Source organism: Cryptomeria japonica, chromosome 8 (genome assembly GCF_030272615.1).
Source record: "Cryptomeria japonica chromosome 8, Sugi_1.0, whole genome shotgun sequence".
NCBI classification, from domain to species: Eukaryota; Viridiplantae; Streptophyta; class Pinopsida; order Cupressales; family Cupressaceae; genus Cryptomeria; species Cryptomeria japonica.
The window spans coordinates 710,549,927-710,570,038 of record NC_081412.1 but is presented as its reverse complement, the minus strand read 5'-3'; the positions used below and the strand labels follow the sequence as shown (position 1 = coordinate 710,570,038).

Genomic DNA, 20,112 nt, shown 5'->3' with positions numbered 1-20,112 from the left:
AATCCTAACGATTCCCCTACACTTGCCCAAGTTGGCATAATTGAGAATGATAACCTGCAGGATGGTTTCTCGCTGGGCAACCATGAGTCTGAAGTTGAGATAAACCTAGTTTCCAACTATTCGGTCACGAGTGGTGAGGGGGTCCAGGAGAGAGGAGTGTTGGATGAGGATATTTCTAAAATAGAGGCTAATGCAAGGAGGAAAAGAGGTAGACCTCCAGGATTAAAAATAAAAAATCTCCATTACACAAGAAGTCTAACCGTAAATCTAGCATGCCCAAGTGTTTTAGTAGCTTCCAAGCTGCTAAGGAAGAAAATTAAGTAGTTGTTGAGTATGAAGTGCATGTCATGGAATGTCTGGGGGTTGGAAACTCCCAACATGAAATATATTGTCAGAAGATTGATTAACCAACATAGAGAATTGCATATTGTTATGCTTCAAGAAGTCAAGGCAAGTAGTTTTACATTGGATGTTAGTCTAAACTTTGTCTGGAAAGATGCTTTAAAGTTTTGTACCAAACATGAAAAAGGGAAAGGGGAAGTCGTGATCCTAGTCAACTCAAAATGGAGAGATGCAATTGTGTGCTCCGGTGTATCCCCTTGTAACAGAGTAGTCTGGATTTCTATTAAAAGTGGTGACAACACATTTGGTATTTGTACAGTCTATGCCCCTATTGATTATAGGGAGAGAGCTAAGTTATGGCAGCGGCTTGCTTCCTTACCTGACATCCCATGGATCTTAGGAGGAGACTTTAACATGATTGAGCAACAGGAGGATAAGAGGGGAGGTTTCAAAGTGGATTGGAAAGGAGGAGAGAAAATGATATGGGACAGATTGAAAGGTATGAAGAGATTGTATGACCCATTAGAGGGTACGAGATCTGCCCACAAAGGTATCTGGTTTACCTGGTACAATTACCAAAAAGGATGAAGTAGGATTTATTCTAGACTAGACATATTTTATGCCAATAAAGACTTCTTTTCCTTTGCTCATGATTCTAATGGTTGTCCAGTGAGAGTTTGGCCCTCCTCTCTCTCTCTGACCATCACCGCATTATTGCCCAATTCACACTCAAAGACGGTTTCAAAGGACAGACAAAGGGCAGTAGCAAATTTATTCTAAATACAAAGTTGTTAGTTAACCGGGATGTCCTTGCTGCCCTCCACATTGTTAGGCTTTTTAACAGATGGAACTCTCACTCTAGTTCCCATATTGCTAGATGGAACGCCTCTGTAGTCGGTTGGCAAAACGTTCTTAAGACCATGGGCAAAAGGAAAGCCAAGGATGGAAGACATATTGAACTTATCCTCACATCCAACCTACAAGAGCTCGAAGAGCATATCCAATCTAACCCAAATAATGTGGTCCTTACCTAGTCGATGGCTTTGGCTAGAGATGAACTCAGGAAGCTGCAACATGATAGGTCTTTAGGAGCAAGGGCTAGAGCCATAATACAATGGCTACAACAGGGAGATTCAGGTTCTAAATTTTTCTTTAAGTATCTTAAGCAAAAGCAAACAAGGGACAAAAGTGATAAGTTGTGGGTTGAAGATAGAGAGATCTCTAGTGAGGGTGGTATCATGGCAAAATTCCTTTCCGTTTATAAAAAGCTCTTCACTTCTGAGGACTCACCCATCTCCATCATTGCCTGCAAGAGATGTTGTTCTCTCACCCCTAAGCTCCTTTCACCCGAAGATAACCAAAGGTTAAGCCAATATTTTTTCCATGGAGGAAATCAAAAGTACCATTAATTCACTACACAATGATAAGGCCCCAGGCTCATATGGGTTATCCATTGAATTCTACAAAGCCAATGTCAGTTGGATTGCTTGTGACTTGCTGGAAGTGTATAAGGAAGCCACTAGAAAAGGTTCTCTCGGGGCCGAGATTAATATAGGACATATTTTATTTATTCCTAAAGACGGGGATAAGGCCCTCATAAAAAACAGGAGACCTATTACTCTACTCAACATCTCATATAAAATTCTAGCCAAAATGCTAGCCATTAGATTGGAAAATATTCTTCCTAGACTTATATGTAGCACTTAGACTGGCTTTATTAAAGGCAAATACATACTTGAAAATTTGATCCCTAGTTGGGAGGCAATGGAGCGGGCTAATAGTTTGAGTCAGAAGGCAGTTATGTTTCTTCTTGACTTTGAAACGACTTATGATAGGGTTGAGTGGAAGTTCATTACCAGGATACTTGAAGCTTTTGGTTTTCCTGAGGTATTTTGTCACCTTGTCCAGGTCCTACTCACGGACGCCCATGCACAAATTGAAATTAATGGCTCTATTTCACAGGCCTTTTAGCTTAGCAGATCCATTAGGCAAGATTGTCCTCTTGCCCCTGCCCTTTTTGTTATTGCTTCGGAAGCGCTATATTACCTGTTAAGAGATGACACCCTATCTCCTAGAATAAAAGGTGTCACTTTACTGGATAATTCTGACCTGCTTAATATTCAATTTGTAGATGATATTGCACTATTTTTAGAACTTGCTAAAATAAATATGGACTCCTTATCCCTTAAACTCAAGATCTTTTGTGAAGCATTTGGTGCAAAGATCTCTCAGGCCAAATCAACCTTGATCAGTTGGTTGGATCACCCTCCTGATTGGCTTGCTCCCTATGGGTTTCTGTGGGAGGATCCTGACAAGATTGTCAGATACCTTGGGATTTCATTCTCAGTTTCCCCGTGTCTCAAGGATATGTGGAATTGGATCAAAAGAAATATTGAAAGGAAGCTTAACAAATAGAATACCCAATACCTTTCACTTGTTGGGAGAATACAAGTTTGTCAAAAAATCCTCTTTTTATAGCATTTACTACGCATCAGTGTGGATGTTTAGTAACTACCAAATAAATGAGGTCCAAAAGATTATCAGGAATTTCCTATGGTTAGACGGAAAAGGGAATAGAAAAGCTCACTCAGTCAAGTGGCAGTGGTGTTGTATGGATAAGGCTATCGGAGGTTTGGGGCTGAAGGATCTTAAAATTCAAGGGATTGTCCTAGCAGCTAAATGGATTTTTCATGCATTGTAAGGAAATGAGCCATGTAAGCTGCTTATTAGGAATAATATTAAATTGGGTGTTCCCAAGACCGCTAAACCTAGAAATCTCTTCCTCTCAATGACCTCTTAGTTGGAAACTTCTCTGTCTCTACTGCGGGCTCATCGGTGTTCAAGTCCATTTGGAAGGCGTGGGAGAGTGTTAGGCATAACATATCCAACAATTGGGTCAGTAGGGATGATCTCATTTGTTGGGAAAGGTCTATATGGTGGAATTTATTCCACAATGGTAAACCCCTTGCCCTCACTCAAGGTTGCTCGACCAGAAGTTGGGCTAACAAAGGTATTTGTTGTTTTAAAGATATTTGGTTAAATGATTATCCAATCTCTTGGGATGATCTCTCTGGTAAGTATCATCTTCCTGCTTCCAATAAGAGAACTTATAATATAATGCTTAATGCTTGTGTTGCCTTGCAGCTCCCCAAAAGTTGTGTAACTATTGAAAACATGTTTGTTGACCTCTCTTGGTGTGACGACACTAAGTTATGTAAGTTGAATGCTATCTCAGTTTATAAATATCTTATGTACAATGATTGCATTCTCAATCATATTAACTCTCTTTGGTATAATGACTTGACGCCCATGCAATGGGGTAAGCTGTTTAAGTCAGTATGGAACATGTCGATTGCTCCCCAAAAGAAGATTTTTAGATGGTTACTACTTACTGATAAGCTTCCTATCAGATTTGACCATAATAGAGATGTGCTTTGTAACATATGTAAAGTTACTGAAACTACTAGACATATTTTCTTTGACTGTATTATTGCTAAGGAAATCTGGCTAATTTTTGGTTTCTCATTCCCATTGCATGTTACTCTTCTTGATATTGTTACCGGTTATATTAAAGGCATTAAAAAAGACAACAATTTATTTTGGAATCTGTTATCATGTGAAATTCTTTGGTATATATGGAAGATAAGAAATGAAGATAGGTTTCAAGGTAAAGAGAGGGTCCTTACTAAGTATTTTTGTAGACTCACACATTATTTCGTCTCTTCTCAGGAGGACTTAGTGATCCAGGTGAACAAGGAGAAGTTTCAAAGATTTTCGAGCAATGGCCATACCAGGATCTTTGTACACGAGCTCTCTCGCGACTACACATGACATGGGCTCAATGCTGAAGGTACACCATTTGTTAGTGCCCTGGATGCCTTCTTGGAGGAAATAAGAGGCAATAGAGCCCTAATTTACCAGCATATGATATACTCAGCCTGGATGAGAGATGACTAGAGGCTGGACTGGATGGAAGGCCCCATGGGTTGGGTTGCATGGATGTAATTTTTCAGTCACTGTACATAGTATCATATTTTTGTATCTAATGAGATATATAACACTTGTTAGTCCTTCGTAGTTAGGGATCTAGGAGGTTCAAACATTTACAATCAGTTATAGTAGCATGAGTTTTTGAGGTCGATAAGGCTATAAAACTTTCAATTTTGTACCTCTATTTTGTTAATCTATAATTAATATATATATTAAAAATGTATTGATTTAAATATATAATATATAATAGTATAATAATAATAATAATAATAATTTAGAAATGATTTTATTAAACATGGGGATTCAAAGTGTTTCCATGTATTTTTCAAGGATAACAAGATTTACAACGATAAATTATCCATAAAATGTGGTTTCAAGGTGTTGCCTCTCTTGCAACCTTGTGTGCTTATTTATCAAAAATAATATTTTTATTATTGCAAGGTTGAGACACCATTTTCCTAACAAATCTCCCACTTGTTAAACACCTTGAAAGAGCGACGAGAGGGGTACCGTCATCTTGTTTTAACTGCTAGAAGTCGAGAGGCCCATAGACTCCGAACACTGTCTGAACTTCTATGTGCTCACAATCTTAGTTAAAGAATTTGTAACATTCATCAGAGTGTTTACCTTAACTAGCTTCACCTTGCCATCCTCAACCATATCTCGAACAAAATAATATTGATCATCAATGTGCTTGGTTATGGAATGAAATGTTGGGTCCTTAGCTAAGCAGATCGCACTTTGACTGTCATTGTACCTTGTTTTATTCAAATATTTGAATATGCTCTCTTAAGCCAAATGGCTTCTTTACAAGTATGAGTAGTTGTACTATATTTTGCTTATATAATGGACAAAGAAACCACAACCCGTCACCTACTCATCCAAATAATTGCACCACTAAATAAAGTAAACACATAAGCACTAGTGGATCTTTAGCTACCAACATCACCTACCCAGTCTAAACCACATAACCACGAATATCAAGGGAAATCTCGTCTAAGATTATCAAATTACCATGATAGCACAAAGAATATTGTGAGGTTCCTTCAAATATCTAAAGATATCAAGGGAAATCTTGTCTAAGATTATCAAATTACCATGATAGCACAAAGAATATTTCGAGGTACCCTTCAAATATCTAAAGACTCCTTTAATTACATCCCAATTAACTCTACCAAGATTAGACATATATCTCGAAAGAACTCCCACTGTTTGGGCAATGTCTGGTTTAGTGCAAACAATAACATACATCAATTTTCCAACTGCACTTTGGTAAGGCATTGTGCTCATGTCTTCCATCTATGATGGGGATGCAGGACAATCTGAAACAAATGACTTCGTTCTAACTATAAAGGGAACACATAATGGTCTACAATCATGCATGTTAAACTTCTGAAAAAATAAATTCACATACTTACTATGACCTATCCATAGCTTTTTGTTTACTCTATCTCTTCTAATTTCCACCCCAAGAATGTGTTTAGTTGCACAAAGATATTTCATTTCAATTTTAGTAGCAAGTTGAGACTGTAGTTCTAAAATTATATATCTCCCTTTACCAACGAATAACATATTATCAACATGTAAGGCAATGTATAGGAAATGATCACCATTAGATTTATAATAATCACAGTGATCTAATTTAGAATGCTCACACCCTAAACTTAACACACATGTATCAAATTTCTAGTACTACATTTTAGGACTCTACTTGAGGCCATACAAGGTTTCTTCAATTTAAAAACCAAATTACATTTACATTTTACCACATAGTACTTTGGCTATGTCATATAAATATCCTCCTCCAAATCATCATGAAGGAAAATAGTTTTCATGTCCATTTTCTCAACCTTTAAATAAAATACAACAACAACAAAAAAAAATCTAATGAATGTCATTTTTGCAATAGAAGAAAATATCCCACCATAATCAACACATGTATACATATATGCATATGTATATGTATAATGTGTAGTGTGTGTGTGTGTGTGTGTGTGTGTGTGTGTGTGTGTGCGAGCGCAAAGAAACCAAATAACCTCTCTATAAGAAGAAGCACCACTAGGTCAAATCATGGGTGTGCAAGGAGAACATGGGATTCCTGTGTATCCACTTGGACTAGGAGCATCACTTGGATAAGAAACTAAGAGAGGAACAAATAAGGACAAAAATATGGGACTCAAGAACATATGTATCCCCATAAATTTGTCAAATGCATTGTCCAAAATTGCTCACTTAGCTCAGACTGAATTCCATCCAAAGTCATCATTCCTTCCTCGAAATCATTGTAAATCAGTCCTGACCTCATTGTAGATAAGAGCTCTATGTAATTAGGTATCCAACCCAAATCTTGATACTCCATAAAGCCCCCAATCAGAGAAGTCCTACTCGACATGGAGAATGAGCTAAGTTCTTCGAGCAGGCAATGTTGGGAGAAAATGTAAGGTTGGATGTATACCATTGTTAACTTCATCACCATCGCCACATCCTACAAAATGTCCATGCAATTGGAAAGAAAACATTTGGCAACTGTAGTAAACAAAGCACTTGAATTTCCTGCCAACCATTTCTTCCCCAAAACAACATGAATTTACACCTCGACATGATCCCCAATAAATATGAAGATTCGGCCTAGTTTCTCTGTGTCATAAGCTAACGAGTCTGAGTGCTCCCAAGGATTCACTGGCAAAAACACCCTCCAAATTCTATCCATGGACGACACAACAAAACAACAGCTAGGAGATGAGACTCTTTAAACAAATTGAAGCAGGCCAATGTAAAATTAATGAAAAACACCACAAAGACTAGATACATATATAGTGAGCCAAAATAATACCATACTGACCGAAAGAGGAACTTGCACAAGCGAGGTGATGCCACTGATGGCTAAGAATGAGGATTTGTATACAATCTACACCCTGTGAAAAGACAAACAAACATTAGAGAAATACATTTCAGGATTAAGCATAATCCACGACTAGGAAAAATGAAAGAAAGATCTGCATAAGCCCAATTATATGCCTCACCAGCGAGGGTCCACATCCAAAATAGCAAGAGATGAACACCTTCACCCAGCCTACAGAACTAAAAATACCTTCACCCAGCGTGCAGAATTAAAAGTTCATGTCCAAGCTCCATTTATCTTTTAAGGGCCCGATCAAAAAGAAAATATCGATTTGAAAGGATTTTTGACAATATTTCCATCAATGGCTTTATTAGCTAATAAATCAACACATCCATTAGCCTCCCCAAAGCAGTGCATCACCTGATAATGATCCAAAAGTTGGAGGAGAAATTATTTTCATTAAGGATATACTTAAGTTTCCACAAAGACATCGATTTATGAATAACCAACTGCATTGTCAACAATATTTCAAAATAATTATCGAGTTGTGAAAAAATTGGGGGAGAATATTTTTCTAGATTTTGTTCAAGATTTAAGATGATATATATCTTATCTCAACATAAAGTTTTGCATCTATTTTTATTCGCATGTTTGTTCATTACTCTTCTTGTTGGATGCCCTCCAAAAAAAAGTTATGAAGATTTAAATAAACTATTACGAATCAATTGAGATGAAAAAGTTGGTTTAAAATCCTTCTTCTCGCTTCATTATATACAACCTAAAAATAAGGGAGGATTGGGTTTTTTTTTTTGAGTCAAAGCTTCTTTTCTATTGCAATCTATATGGAAGGTTTGATAATTTGTCTATAATTTTTTTGAACTGGAGGAAGGAGTCCTTACAACATGGGTTTAACTTTGTAATTTCTCTATTTGGTGGAATAGGCTTGTTCAATATCATGGGCAACCACTTGTAGCAATCTTTTCTAAACATTCTCACTCTTTAATTTTAAAAAAGGGGGTTAAGCAATTTGATGACATTTGAGACTCTAATTCCCTTGATTGAGTTAGTTGGCAAATCTTTAAAAATTCTTTTAATTTAAATGACAAGATGTAGGGATTTATGTCTTTTATGAAAACATTGGTTCCTATGGAACTCCTTATGAAACTTCACCCTTCTTTACAATGCAACTTCTTCAAGGATTGGCGGTGGTTTGAAATTATCCTTTTTCATGTCTTCCTTTAAAGAAGATATATCTTATACTTCTTCTGACCTTGAATTTGAATCCTAGACTTAATAGCAAATGGATTTGTAGACTTCAAGAAAGGAAGTGGAAGAAGTTAAGTGTTCAAATATGGAAGTTCGAGGCTAAAGCAAATGCTCAAATTTTAGCCTAGAAAATCCTCCATCATAACCTTTCCGTAGAGGATAAAATAAGAATTTTGAAAATAAATTCAACCAAATGCCCCTTTTGCCAACATAGTGAAAGTTTAAATTTCTGGACTGCTATAGAACTAAAAGGAAATGAAAAACTACATTTGATCATTTTCTTGCCATTTTCAAGCATTCGTTAAGCTAGGAAGAAGCATTATTAGTCATTAAACTTCATAAAAATGTGATTGTTGATTGTACGACATTAAACTTCATAAAAATGTGATTGTTGATTGTACGACATTAAACTTCATAAAAATGTGATTGTTGATTGTACGACATTAAACTTCATAAAAATGTGATTATTGATTGTATGACATTAAACTTCATAAAAATGTGATTGTTGATTGTAAGAGACAATGTATTTTGCTGCATATATTTAAAAATAGATATTGAACGATGTTTTCTAATCATATTTTTGCTGTTCTTAGCTTGGAAAAATTTATAAAGATGTGGTTGAACAAAATAGCCAGGAAGAGATTAAACACTAGTTTTTGTAACTTCATGAAAGAGAGATTCGGTGCACTAGTCAACTTCAAAACTTTAAATTTGCTCCATAGTCCATAAGTTGTTAATTCCAGTTGATTTAGTAGTGTTTCTAATTGATATGGCTGATTTGTATCATCTGTTATATTGTGACATTGTTCTTATGTTGCTGTTAGAATCTAGCTGTTTTTTTGAGTCAGAGAATATTCTGGCCTGTTTCAACTGACTGATAGTTATTGTCTTTTCGTTTACTTCATTGCCGTCTTTCTTGGACTACATTCTATTTTATTTTATCATAATTGTTTCAGCTTAATTTAATTAAAAAATAAAATAAAAGCTAATGAATGATATAATATCCTAGAAGATTGGCCATTGCCTCGAATTGGTCATAAACTAATATTTTACGCGTCCCTAGAAGATTGGCCATTGCAGTAATTTGGGGTCCCTCCCGAGTCCCTTGATTCCCTAGTTTTTCTAATTATCCCTGACCGACATCCATAACCCCATCAAATACGGATTGCGTTTTCATCACTCCAAAGTCGTTCAGTAGTCTGCATTTTTCCCCTTGGAGATGTTATGCTCATTTCGAATAGTAGCCCACTTCTTTCACTTGTTTCCTTTGCTTGCATTTTGAGCGAATTATGCCTGCACAGGGTTCTTACCAGTTAAAACATCTAGAGAAAATGTATTTTTTGCAGTCCTCCAACGTGAGGGCTTCTTCCCCTCATCGTATGAAACAGTCTGAATGTTGGAATGGATTATAATATCACTATCGAAGTAACTGAAACGAAGTGAACTCAGATCCGAGCTGTGGGGGTTTTGAAGGGTTTTTGGTACTTGTAAGTATTAAGCTTGTGAACTGTAATATTTGCTGTGATTAGTTTTTTATTGGGTAGCTTTTTTCTGGGTAAAGTTTGTATCGAAAAGGAAATTTTTATTCTTTCTATCTAAATTGTTGAATTCTAATCAAAATGCAGTTAGTTGCAAATCTGGATCTGTGGTGATCGATTGGGGATTATCGATTTTATGGTTTCTTTTCTATATAAATTTTGTATCCAAATCAAAGTGCTTTAGTTGCAGATTTGGGTTTCTGATCGTTGTATGCAACTTATCATGATTATCTTTTAGTGGGTAGCTTATCTTTTTTAATGGAGACTTTGGACTTAAATGGAAGTTCATATCTTTGGCCGTAGATTGGGACTAGATTTGGAATTATTTTGATTATTTTAGTGAAATATACGCAAAATATATATTTAAATTGAAGTGCCTTTAGTTGCAGACTTGTGTCACTGGTTGCAGAATACACTTATATATCTATCTTCGTGATAGGTATTTTCCTAATTTTTAGATCAAAGTGTACCGATGGCAGCTTTAGATTTGTGGTTGTAGAAAGCAATTTTTTATAATTGATTTCAGCGACAACTTTTGTTTTTCATATGTAACTCTATCGAAATCCAAGTGTTTAGAACGTAGATTGGATTTATTGTTGTAGATTGCAATTTATTATTTTATAATGGGTATTTTTTTGAAGAGAAAATTTGAACTAGATCAAAGCGCATATAATTACTGAGTAGGATTTCTGCTTGTAGATTGCAATTTATCTGAATTATTCTAATGGTAAGCTGTTTTTTCCGTGTTAAAACTGTATTCAAATCAAATTTCACTTAGTTGCAGACATAGATTTCTGGCTGTAGATTGCAGTTTATTATTATTTTGTTTTAAATGATATATTTCCTACGTAAACTTTGTAGTCAAATAAAATTACATTTAATTGCAGGCTTGGATTTTCAATTATGGATTGCAATTAATTATATTTTAAAAATTGGAATGCTTTCTTTCTAAATAAAGTTTGTATAAAAAATCAAAGTATATCTAATTGATTTTTTTTTTTGAAGTCTAATCTAATTGTGAAGTTGTAATCATGTTGCTGAGGAGTGGCCAGCATTTGGTCAGTCTTCTCTGGACAATTTAGGTGTTGCAATATATCATTTTTTCTCCTGGTTAGAATTAGTTTCTGTCTTGTATATGTATCCAGAAGAGACTGCCTTTAAGGATTTTGCTTCTAGATTCAGATGGTTATTTGGATGAATAGTATCATTGTCTTATGCAAACATTTAGAATGGTGTACCTTCAAGGATTTTGCATCTAGACTCAGATGGTTCTTTGAAGGAATTGTGGATCTTTAGATGAATGTTATCTTGATTGATTGTAGGAGGTTTTCCCCTTTTTGATTATTATATGTGCTAATTAAAAGAAGTCTAAGTGCATTGGCAGAATTGCCTTTATGAATTGAATTTCGATTTTAACCATTTAGAGTCTTTTCTTATGGAAGGCAGTATCTCTTTTGTATTCTTTTGGTGGGCTTATTGAAGGTTATATTGTCATTGTATGTGCTAAAGATGTGCAATATATTTTCAATTTTGTGTAGGTTCGGGAGATATTTGACAAATATCAATTCCCTCTTCCAACCAACATCAGATCTGTGTCTTGAAGGAATGTAAGTTTTGTGTATCACATATTTATTTATTTACGCAGTTCTATAAATATTAGATTTAAGCTTTTGACTGGCTTGAAGGTTCATCAAATTTAATTTTACTATTATGTATTGCATATTTTTATTGCCCGTTTCTTCATTTATTACAACAAATATCAAATTTAAGCTTTTGGGTGGTTATTGAAGGTTCTTGAAATCTAATTCTATGCTAGATACTTTAACTACTTATTTTTTATTTTAGTAACAGCAAAGGGAACTGGTTAAACAATAATTAAATATAAGGATATTTATAGATGGAATTTTGTGTTCTTCATTTTTCATTCAGTGAGAGTGGTTTGAGGAGTTGATTTCATTAATTGATTGGTGTGTTCTTTTTTATTTTGGTTTGATTAGTACTTTTGGATATATGTCAGAGTGGATTGTCGAGTGTTCACCAAAAAATTGTTAAAAAATTTGCCTATGGATCTGTAAGTTCATTCCACTCACAGAGTCGTCATTTTGCATCATTTTGGACTATGCATTGTTGAGTTGTGGTGTTTGGGAACAAGAAATCCACTCTAGCAGCTTTTGAAAGGTTTGTAATAGTTAACACTAACACATTCTAGCATTTTTTGTTTTTGTGTTTCCATCCTAAATTTCTTGTGCTAGGGTTTAGTAACTTGTTATTTAATATTATTTATTTACTGCTAGGGTTTAGTAATTAGTTTGGTGCCTTCATTCTCAATGTTTTGTGCTAGGCTGTTAGGAATTTTTTGTTCTCATTTTGCTAGGGTTTATTTCCATTTTTTAGAAAGCAAAATGGCAATCCTCAAGTAGGAGAGGTGGCGGCAAGCCTAGGGACCTTACTTGGTATCATGGGATGATAGGTTCAATGCAGGGAATGACAGTCCTCAACTTTGTTGTACAAAAATGAGGGGACGTATAAATTCTTCAAATGCCAACTTGCATAGATTGCTTGCCAAGATGTGCCATGTATACAAAGTGGCTGAAGTGGTTGAGAATGAGGTGAAAGCTTGGCTTACATCTTATGATCAAAAGAGAGTAGAGAAGGAAATAGAGAATGGTAGAGGCATTGGTAGGTATTAGTTCTACAAAGCTAAAGGGAGATGTAGGGGCTTTTGCTTCTCCCATTGGGCCACAAATATGGGACTTAGGTAGGCAATCATAATTCCATCTATTTTAGCTCTTTGTACTACTCTCGGTTTGCAAATTGTTGGAAGGTATTGCATGGAATAGGAAATTGCAATATGAGGCCACGTTGGCATGTGCCAATTTTTGTAGTACAACACATATCTCATTCAATTTTGCAATGAGTCTCTATTGGGAGCATAGATTTAGGACTCTGCGAGTCTGGCGCAGACTCGGCCGAGTCCAGAGGCGGCTCGACTCGGCCGAGTCTAGAAGACTCTAGACTTGGATTCGGCTGAGTCTGCTCAGTCTTGCCGAGTCTGTCAAACTCGGCAGACTCGCCGAGTCTCGAGCCTCAGACTTTGCTGTAGCCAGCAAAAAATAAAAAACAAAAATAATAAAAAATGGTTTGTTTTAACTTGAACAAAAGGTGAATATAAAAAAATTAAAAACTCAGTTAGATGTGTTTAAAAACTAGAAGATTTTGCTAGTCTAAAAAATATATCCTGGGCACATAACGTAGCAGCCAAAAAAGTATATAATACAGAAGAGGTATCACATTTGAGTGTAATTTAGTTTCAATTTAGTAAATGGCAATTTTTTTGATTGTTTTTGTTAGTATTTTCAGTGGTGTGTATTTATGAGTTATTGCACTCAAGTTTGCAGTTACGATTGCCTTTTTGAATTCAGAATCTGCTTGCCATGGTCTGAAAATTAACATGATTTAGAGCACATTGACTGAAATCTTTTAGGTCCTTGCAGGGAGTGCAGCACTACATATTAGAGGGCATTGCTAAAGGATTCACTACTTATTTCAGTCTTAGAGAGTGTGACAGTCTAGAGGGCACTTCTAATTCTACACCTTGGAAGTGTAGATTGCAAATGCTATTGTACGAAGTTGACTGACTTTTTGTGGAAGCTAAGATTGCACCTCCTAACAATCTTGTTCAATTGTCGGAGCGTAACAAAAAGTTGGCTAAGGCAAAGAAAATCATCCTAGTTTTGGTGAAAGACCATTTGGTCCCCCACATTGCAGAGAAGACACTATCATGAATTTTTCCTGGAAGATGCTGCCAAAGAACAATCTTAGTGCCACCTACAAGAATGATACAAACATGATGGCTGTTACCTTATGAAGATCATTAAACATCGGATCAACTTGTGTTAATTTTAGGATCAGACTGATAAATTAGGATCAGACAGATGATAGCAATGACAGAAAATCAAAACAATGAACACAAGGAACACCAAAAAATGCCCTGGGAAAACCTCCCTCTTGGAGGTGAAAAACCCAGCTATAAATCTCAGATCTTACTATGCAACGATCAGACAGTATCTTTACAATTCGGCTTCAACACTTGAAGCCTTTAGAACCAGCAGGCTATGCACAGTAGTATTGTGTCTCCAAACTAGGGCATTCACAACAATGAAAAAAATTATCTGCAATACACTTATTTGGAGATCAAGAGAAGATGTTCGCTGCCACAAGGAAGTTCGGTGTCTCTTGAATGGAGTTTGCTGACCTTAAGGTGAAGTTCGCTGTCTCCAAAAGGAATTTGCTGTCTCCAAAAGCAGTTCGCTGTCTCTATAAGATGATTCGCTGCCCTTAGGTGTATTCACTGATCTTAGATGATGGTTCGCTAAACACTGCTGAAGAAGATCGCTGGATGAAGAAGATATTCGCTGAGTGTGTCATGTCCCCTCCCTAATCATTATATATATAAAACCTGAATTAAATAATTATTATTAATTTAATATTTATTAATGAAAGATTAATTGAAATTATTAAATAGTTGTTTATTTATTAGATATTATTATTTAATTAGTATTCATTAATAATAATATTCTGAAAATATTCAAATAGAGCAAAACAATATAATCATTATAAGCATTACATATTAATAAAAATATTAGTATTAAAACAATGTTATAATATTATATTATTAATAATATTATTGTTTACATTTCATAATTCTACTGTTGTTCTTAAAATACTCTTGGCATAGTAATTAGTAATAGGCAGCGGACCAATTATATGAGGCAACGATTAAGAAATGGATAATACGTTTCAAAAAGACTATAACCATTGTTAGACTATCCAAAAGGGGGTGATCTTTGCTATTCGTGTATGTTAGGGAAATGGCAACCAAACACTATGCAGAGGGATGCATTACGAAACCCATAAGACAGCAATCTCTAATTAACGAAAGAGAGGTGTAATGAAGAGTTTTGTTTGAGAAGAGGTACGTGTTGTAAAGGAACAAATACCTCTCTTGGAAGGTATAAGAGAGGGATAAAAAAAGAGAAGGGGGGAGGATGCAAGGAGATAAGATATTAGCATTTATAAGAGATTAAATATACAGCAGTTCGATTCAATTCTGCAGTTGTGATATGAGTTCCCCATACATGACATAATGATTACTATTTATGTCTGTATACTACTGACTAGTAACGTATTGCCGTTTATGATTGTTAAATATAGCATAATGAATGTTACTTCTATCTGTTCATTGCTGATACGCATTGTATTATTGCTTATGACTGTTTAACATATAAAGGTATAGGATAAGCAATACAAATGCACCAGAAATCAGAAAATAAAGAATGAAGTCTAGACTAAGTAAAGAACTTGTTTCAGATTTATATAAAGAATTTATGACAGACTTGTGAGAAGTCAGTGATTTGGTTTATGATAGATTTAAGAGGAGAAATAATGGATAAGGAAATAAGAAAAGACAAAGGCCTCTGCTTATTATATTGTCTGGGAATCACATTGAGTATGAATCTGAGAATATAATACTATTAACATAATATAGTATGATGCTGTTAACATAAAGTGATACTAATATGGTATGATGCAATTCAATACTATTAATATGACAAGGAAGTTACATAATCTAATACTATAATATAATATAATATAATATAATGATGCCAATATAACATAATGCTGGTAATATAATATAAAACTGTAATATAATATAAATTATATAATATAATAATGTTATTACATAATACAGATAACATAATACAATGTTGTTAATGAAATATAATATAATAATGTCATAATGATAGTTTAATAAATGCTTTCCTATAACTATAGTGTCCCTCTATTGTAATCACTATATATTTAAATTGTGATTCTAGGACACAATATTAGAGGGTCCCATTAAGGGACATTACAGAGTGTAGAATGAATTCGCTGAATTGTGTGTTGTTACAATGATTTAGACTTTGCATATATATGAGATTCAGCCACCTTAATCACCTTAGATCGGCTCATAGGAGAATCATTAAATAATAATACAATACCATCAATTAAGCGCCCATTATGGGGTTGACCTCACTCGCACGTTTCATGATTATTGCATATAGGGCGTGACTAAGGCCAATGGCCAATTAGTCACATATATGTGCTAGGTTGGCCCAAGAAGGGATCCGACCTAGCCATAACATCAACACTCCCTCTTAGCTAGGGAGGAGACCTTCTCAAGATCCGAGTCACATAGTGACAACCACCATGGCTACTCCCAGAGGGTGGGTCCATCATGGCTACACCCATAAATGGAAAACAAATGAATACAAGTGCCCATCATGTAATCGTGATGTCGTCATCTCAACATGAGGTTCGCCATAGCTACTCCCAGAGGGTGAATAAGCACAAGTGCTAGATCATGGAATTTCTTCCATGACATCCATCATACCTACTCGCAGAGGGTGGAACAAGGGCTTGCACCTCAAACTTCTCTTGTAGAGAAGAATGCATTAACAAGGGTTTGCACCTCAAACTTCTCTCGTAGAGAATAATGCATTAAGATACATCTCAAGAAATCAATGATGTTGAGGCTCCCTCTCAGCAAGGGCTTCATTCTCCACAATTCCAAGCTTGTCTCGAAAATGCGCAAACTTCACTTTGGCAAGGGGCTTGGTGAGAATGTCAGTTGTTTGCTCCTCAATGCAAATGTATCTCAACCAAAGAAACGGGACTCGGACTCGGCAAGGCCAACTCGGACTTGGACTCGGGACTCGGAGTTAGACTCCGCAAAGTGAAAAACTCAAGAAATATAGAGATTTTTAAAGATTTAAAACTTGTTTCATGCACCCTTTATTAAATACACCTTAAAGACACAATAACATCATCAAACTCGGCTCATTTGATTACATACACAAGTATACATCAATCACATAAGCATAAACACAAATTGTAGCTGAAGGAAATAACAAACATAGATATATAAATGTTGTCAAATGTATACAATATTACAAAACTCATGGATCCATGTCATCATATGATCATCATCAAATGTTCCATACAAATACCAAAGGTAAATACAACTACAAGCCTATGGCTCAGAAGAGTCTGCATCCCTCGGCCCTGACCTCGACCCCCTGCGAAGGCGTCTAAGGTAGGTCTTGGATGATTCAGCAGCCATAGCCTCTCCCTGTGACACCATGCCAACCTCACCAACATCAGGAATATCTATTACTATCTGCCTCTGGCTCTCCTGTCTCTGCTCCTCTGCCATGGCTACAGCCTCAGCCTCTACATCTACCTGGTCGACCCAATCAGTGGACAATAAAGCAAAAAAAAAAAAAACTTAAAAAAACTTTTAAAAATGTATTTTTTGAATGCCTTTTTTCATGCCCAGCACTGGCTGAGTTTGCACGACGGGACTCGCGAGTTTGGGCGATTTTGGGGCTAAATCTTTGAGTTGGCGAGTGGGTGAGTTTGCCCCCTGGACTCGACTGAGTCCGAGTTCAAGTTTGTTGAACTCGTGGGGGGTGACTTGGACTCGGAGTCGCCGAGTTTGGGCGATTCCAAGTGATTTTTTCGTTTCTTTGATCTCAACTGAACAACATTCCTTGTACCATATCTTTGATGTAGTGGTACTGAATCTCAACATGTTTTGATCTGTCATGGAACACTGGAACTTTGATTATCACAATGAATAGTAGTAGGCTCCAACGATTGTCTGAACAATTCTGCAAGGAGCTTTTGAAGCCACACTACTTTGCGAGTTGCCACACATGCTGCAATGTATTCTGCTTCTGCAGTGCTCAATGCTACTGAGGATTGCTTCCTGTTGCACCAGGAAATCATAGTCGAACCCAAACTGAAGCAACAACCGGAGGTACTCTTCTGATCAGTAACACTTCCTGCCCAATCAAAATTAGAGTAGCCTTCTAAACTCAGGTTCACACCGGAAGAGTATTTCAAGCCATATCCAACTGTGCCACACAAGTATCTCAAGATATGCTTGGCTGCAACTAGATGTATCTGTCTTGGTTCACACATGAACTGACTAAGTGCACTCACAACATAGCAAATATCCGGTCTAGTGTTAACTAGATACATCAAGGATCCAATCAACCGCCTGTACATAGTAGGATCCACAAGATCTGAACTAGCTGCAACTTCCCTCAATTTCTTCAGGTTAGTTTCCATCGGAGTAGGCATAGATTTGCAATCTAACATTCCAAACCTCTTCAACATATCAATGGTGTATTTCCCTTGACTTAGGATAATCCATGAACTTCATCATCCATCTCCATGCATGAACCTCTGGATTTGCTGAAAGCAACATCTTCCTCAAATGTAACATCTCTACTAACCTCAATATACTTCTATTTGGAATGTAGATTCTGTAGGCTTTGGAGGTTTCGTTGTAGCCCACAAATATTCCTATTTTGCTATATGGTTCTAACTTGGCTCTCTTGTCTTTGGGCACATGTACATATACTGGACACCCAAAGATCCTCAAGTGACTGATATCAGGCTTGATCTTTGAAAAGGCTTCTTCTGGGGTCATGTCATGCGAGATCTGATGAGGGCATCTATTCTGAATGTACACAACTGTTCTAGAGGCTTCAACCCATAGGAAGGTCTGCAAATCTTGATCATGAATCATAGCTTTTGCAGCTTCAACAATAGGTCGATTCTTTCTTTCTGCAACCCTATTTTGCTGTGGGTTGTAAGGAATGCAAAACTTCCTCTTAATCCCTGCCTCAACACATAAATCATGAAAGCTACTTGAGGTGTATTCACCTCCATTGTCAGACCATAAAACTTTAATTCTATTCCCATATAAGTTTTTAGCTAGGGCCTTAAATTCTTTGAATCTACCTAGGACTTCATTAGATTCCTTAGTCTTTAAGAAATAAATCCAAGTCTTCCTAGAGTAGTCATCTATGAAGATTACATAATACAAGAAACCACTTGGAGAAGCAATAGATATGGGTCCACATAAATCAGAATGTACAAGAGCTAATTTTTCTTTGGATCTACTTTCACTTTTATGAAATGGACTTTTAGTGTTTTTACCCATAGCACAGCCCTTACATGTATCATCATGAACATGACTAAGTTTAGGCATACCTTTAATCATCTTCTCCAAGGTTGGAAGAGCCCGGAAGTGTAGGTGACCAAGTCTTCTATGCCACAGTTTGCTTGAGCTGGAAATGTTATGTAGAAGAGCTTGAACCGGTCAAATGGAAAGCTTATACAGGCTATCATATCGATTCCCAATCACACGAGCAGATTTGATGCTGGATTTCTTAGGCCATGCAAGAACTCTTCCCTCAAAGAATGCCACTTGATAACCTTTATCCTCCAAGGCTGAAATGGAGATAAGGTTCCTCCTAATCCCTGGTACAAACAAGATATCGCTGAGATGAAGAGAGATTCCAGAATCAAGGTTGAGGGAAGTTGTGCCAAAACCCTTCACAGAATAGCGCACGTCATCTCTAATGATCACTTGGAGATTAGAATCATTGGAGATTAGACTCCCTCTCCACCAAATCTGAAAGATGCTCCCGATAGCTAGTGATGTGTCTAGAAGCTCCACTATCAATCAGCCAGGTATCACTATCCGTGGGAACATTGCTTGACAAGGCTGAAATGAAGAGGAATTCATTGGAGATGTCTTTTGCTTCCTTTTGATTTGAAACTTCATTAATGTTGGCCCCTTGTTGCATCGGCCTTGACAAGTAGTCTCTTGCGAAGTGACCAAACTTGTCACATCTAAAACACTAAATGCCGGAGAGATCTTTCTTTTTCTTCTTTGAATCAGGTGCAATTTCAGACCCTTGATCTCTATGCCTCTTGAAGTTGTCTTTCTTCCAATTTCCTCCTTTCTTCTTGACGGACTGTGTAGCAAGAACATGAGAGTCTTCACCATGAGAGCTCTTGATGATTCCTCTTGCAACCAATCTTGATTCCTCTTGAATGCAATCAGCACAGAGGCGGTCAAACTTGGGAAATTTGGATCTCCCACTTATGCCTGGGATAAATGGCTCCCAAGAGTGAGGAAGACCATTTAATGCAAGCATGACAAGATCCTTGTCCACAACTTCATCTCCAATGGCGTTGAGCTGATCTCTTAAATCTGAAATCTTCATGAAG

General features: G+C 36.4%; 1 protein-coding gene across 1 annotated transcript in view; it reads left to right on the top strand.

The window, feature by feature from the left end:
- The first annotated feature begins 9,477 nt into the window (after positions 1-9,477).
- LOC131071283 (uncharacterized) overlaps positions 9,478-20,112 on the top strand; it is a 28,965-nt gene continuing 18,330 nt past the window's right edge. Inside the window, exons 1-2 of the mRNA XM_058007067.2 lie at positions 9,478-9,927; positions 11,517-11,585. The gene's annotated coding sequence lies outside the window, so the exon portion shown is untranslated. The remainder of the gene's footprint in view (positions 9,928-11,516; positions 11,586-20,112) is intronic.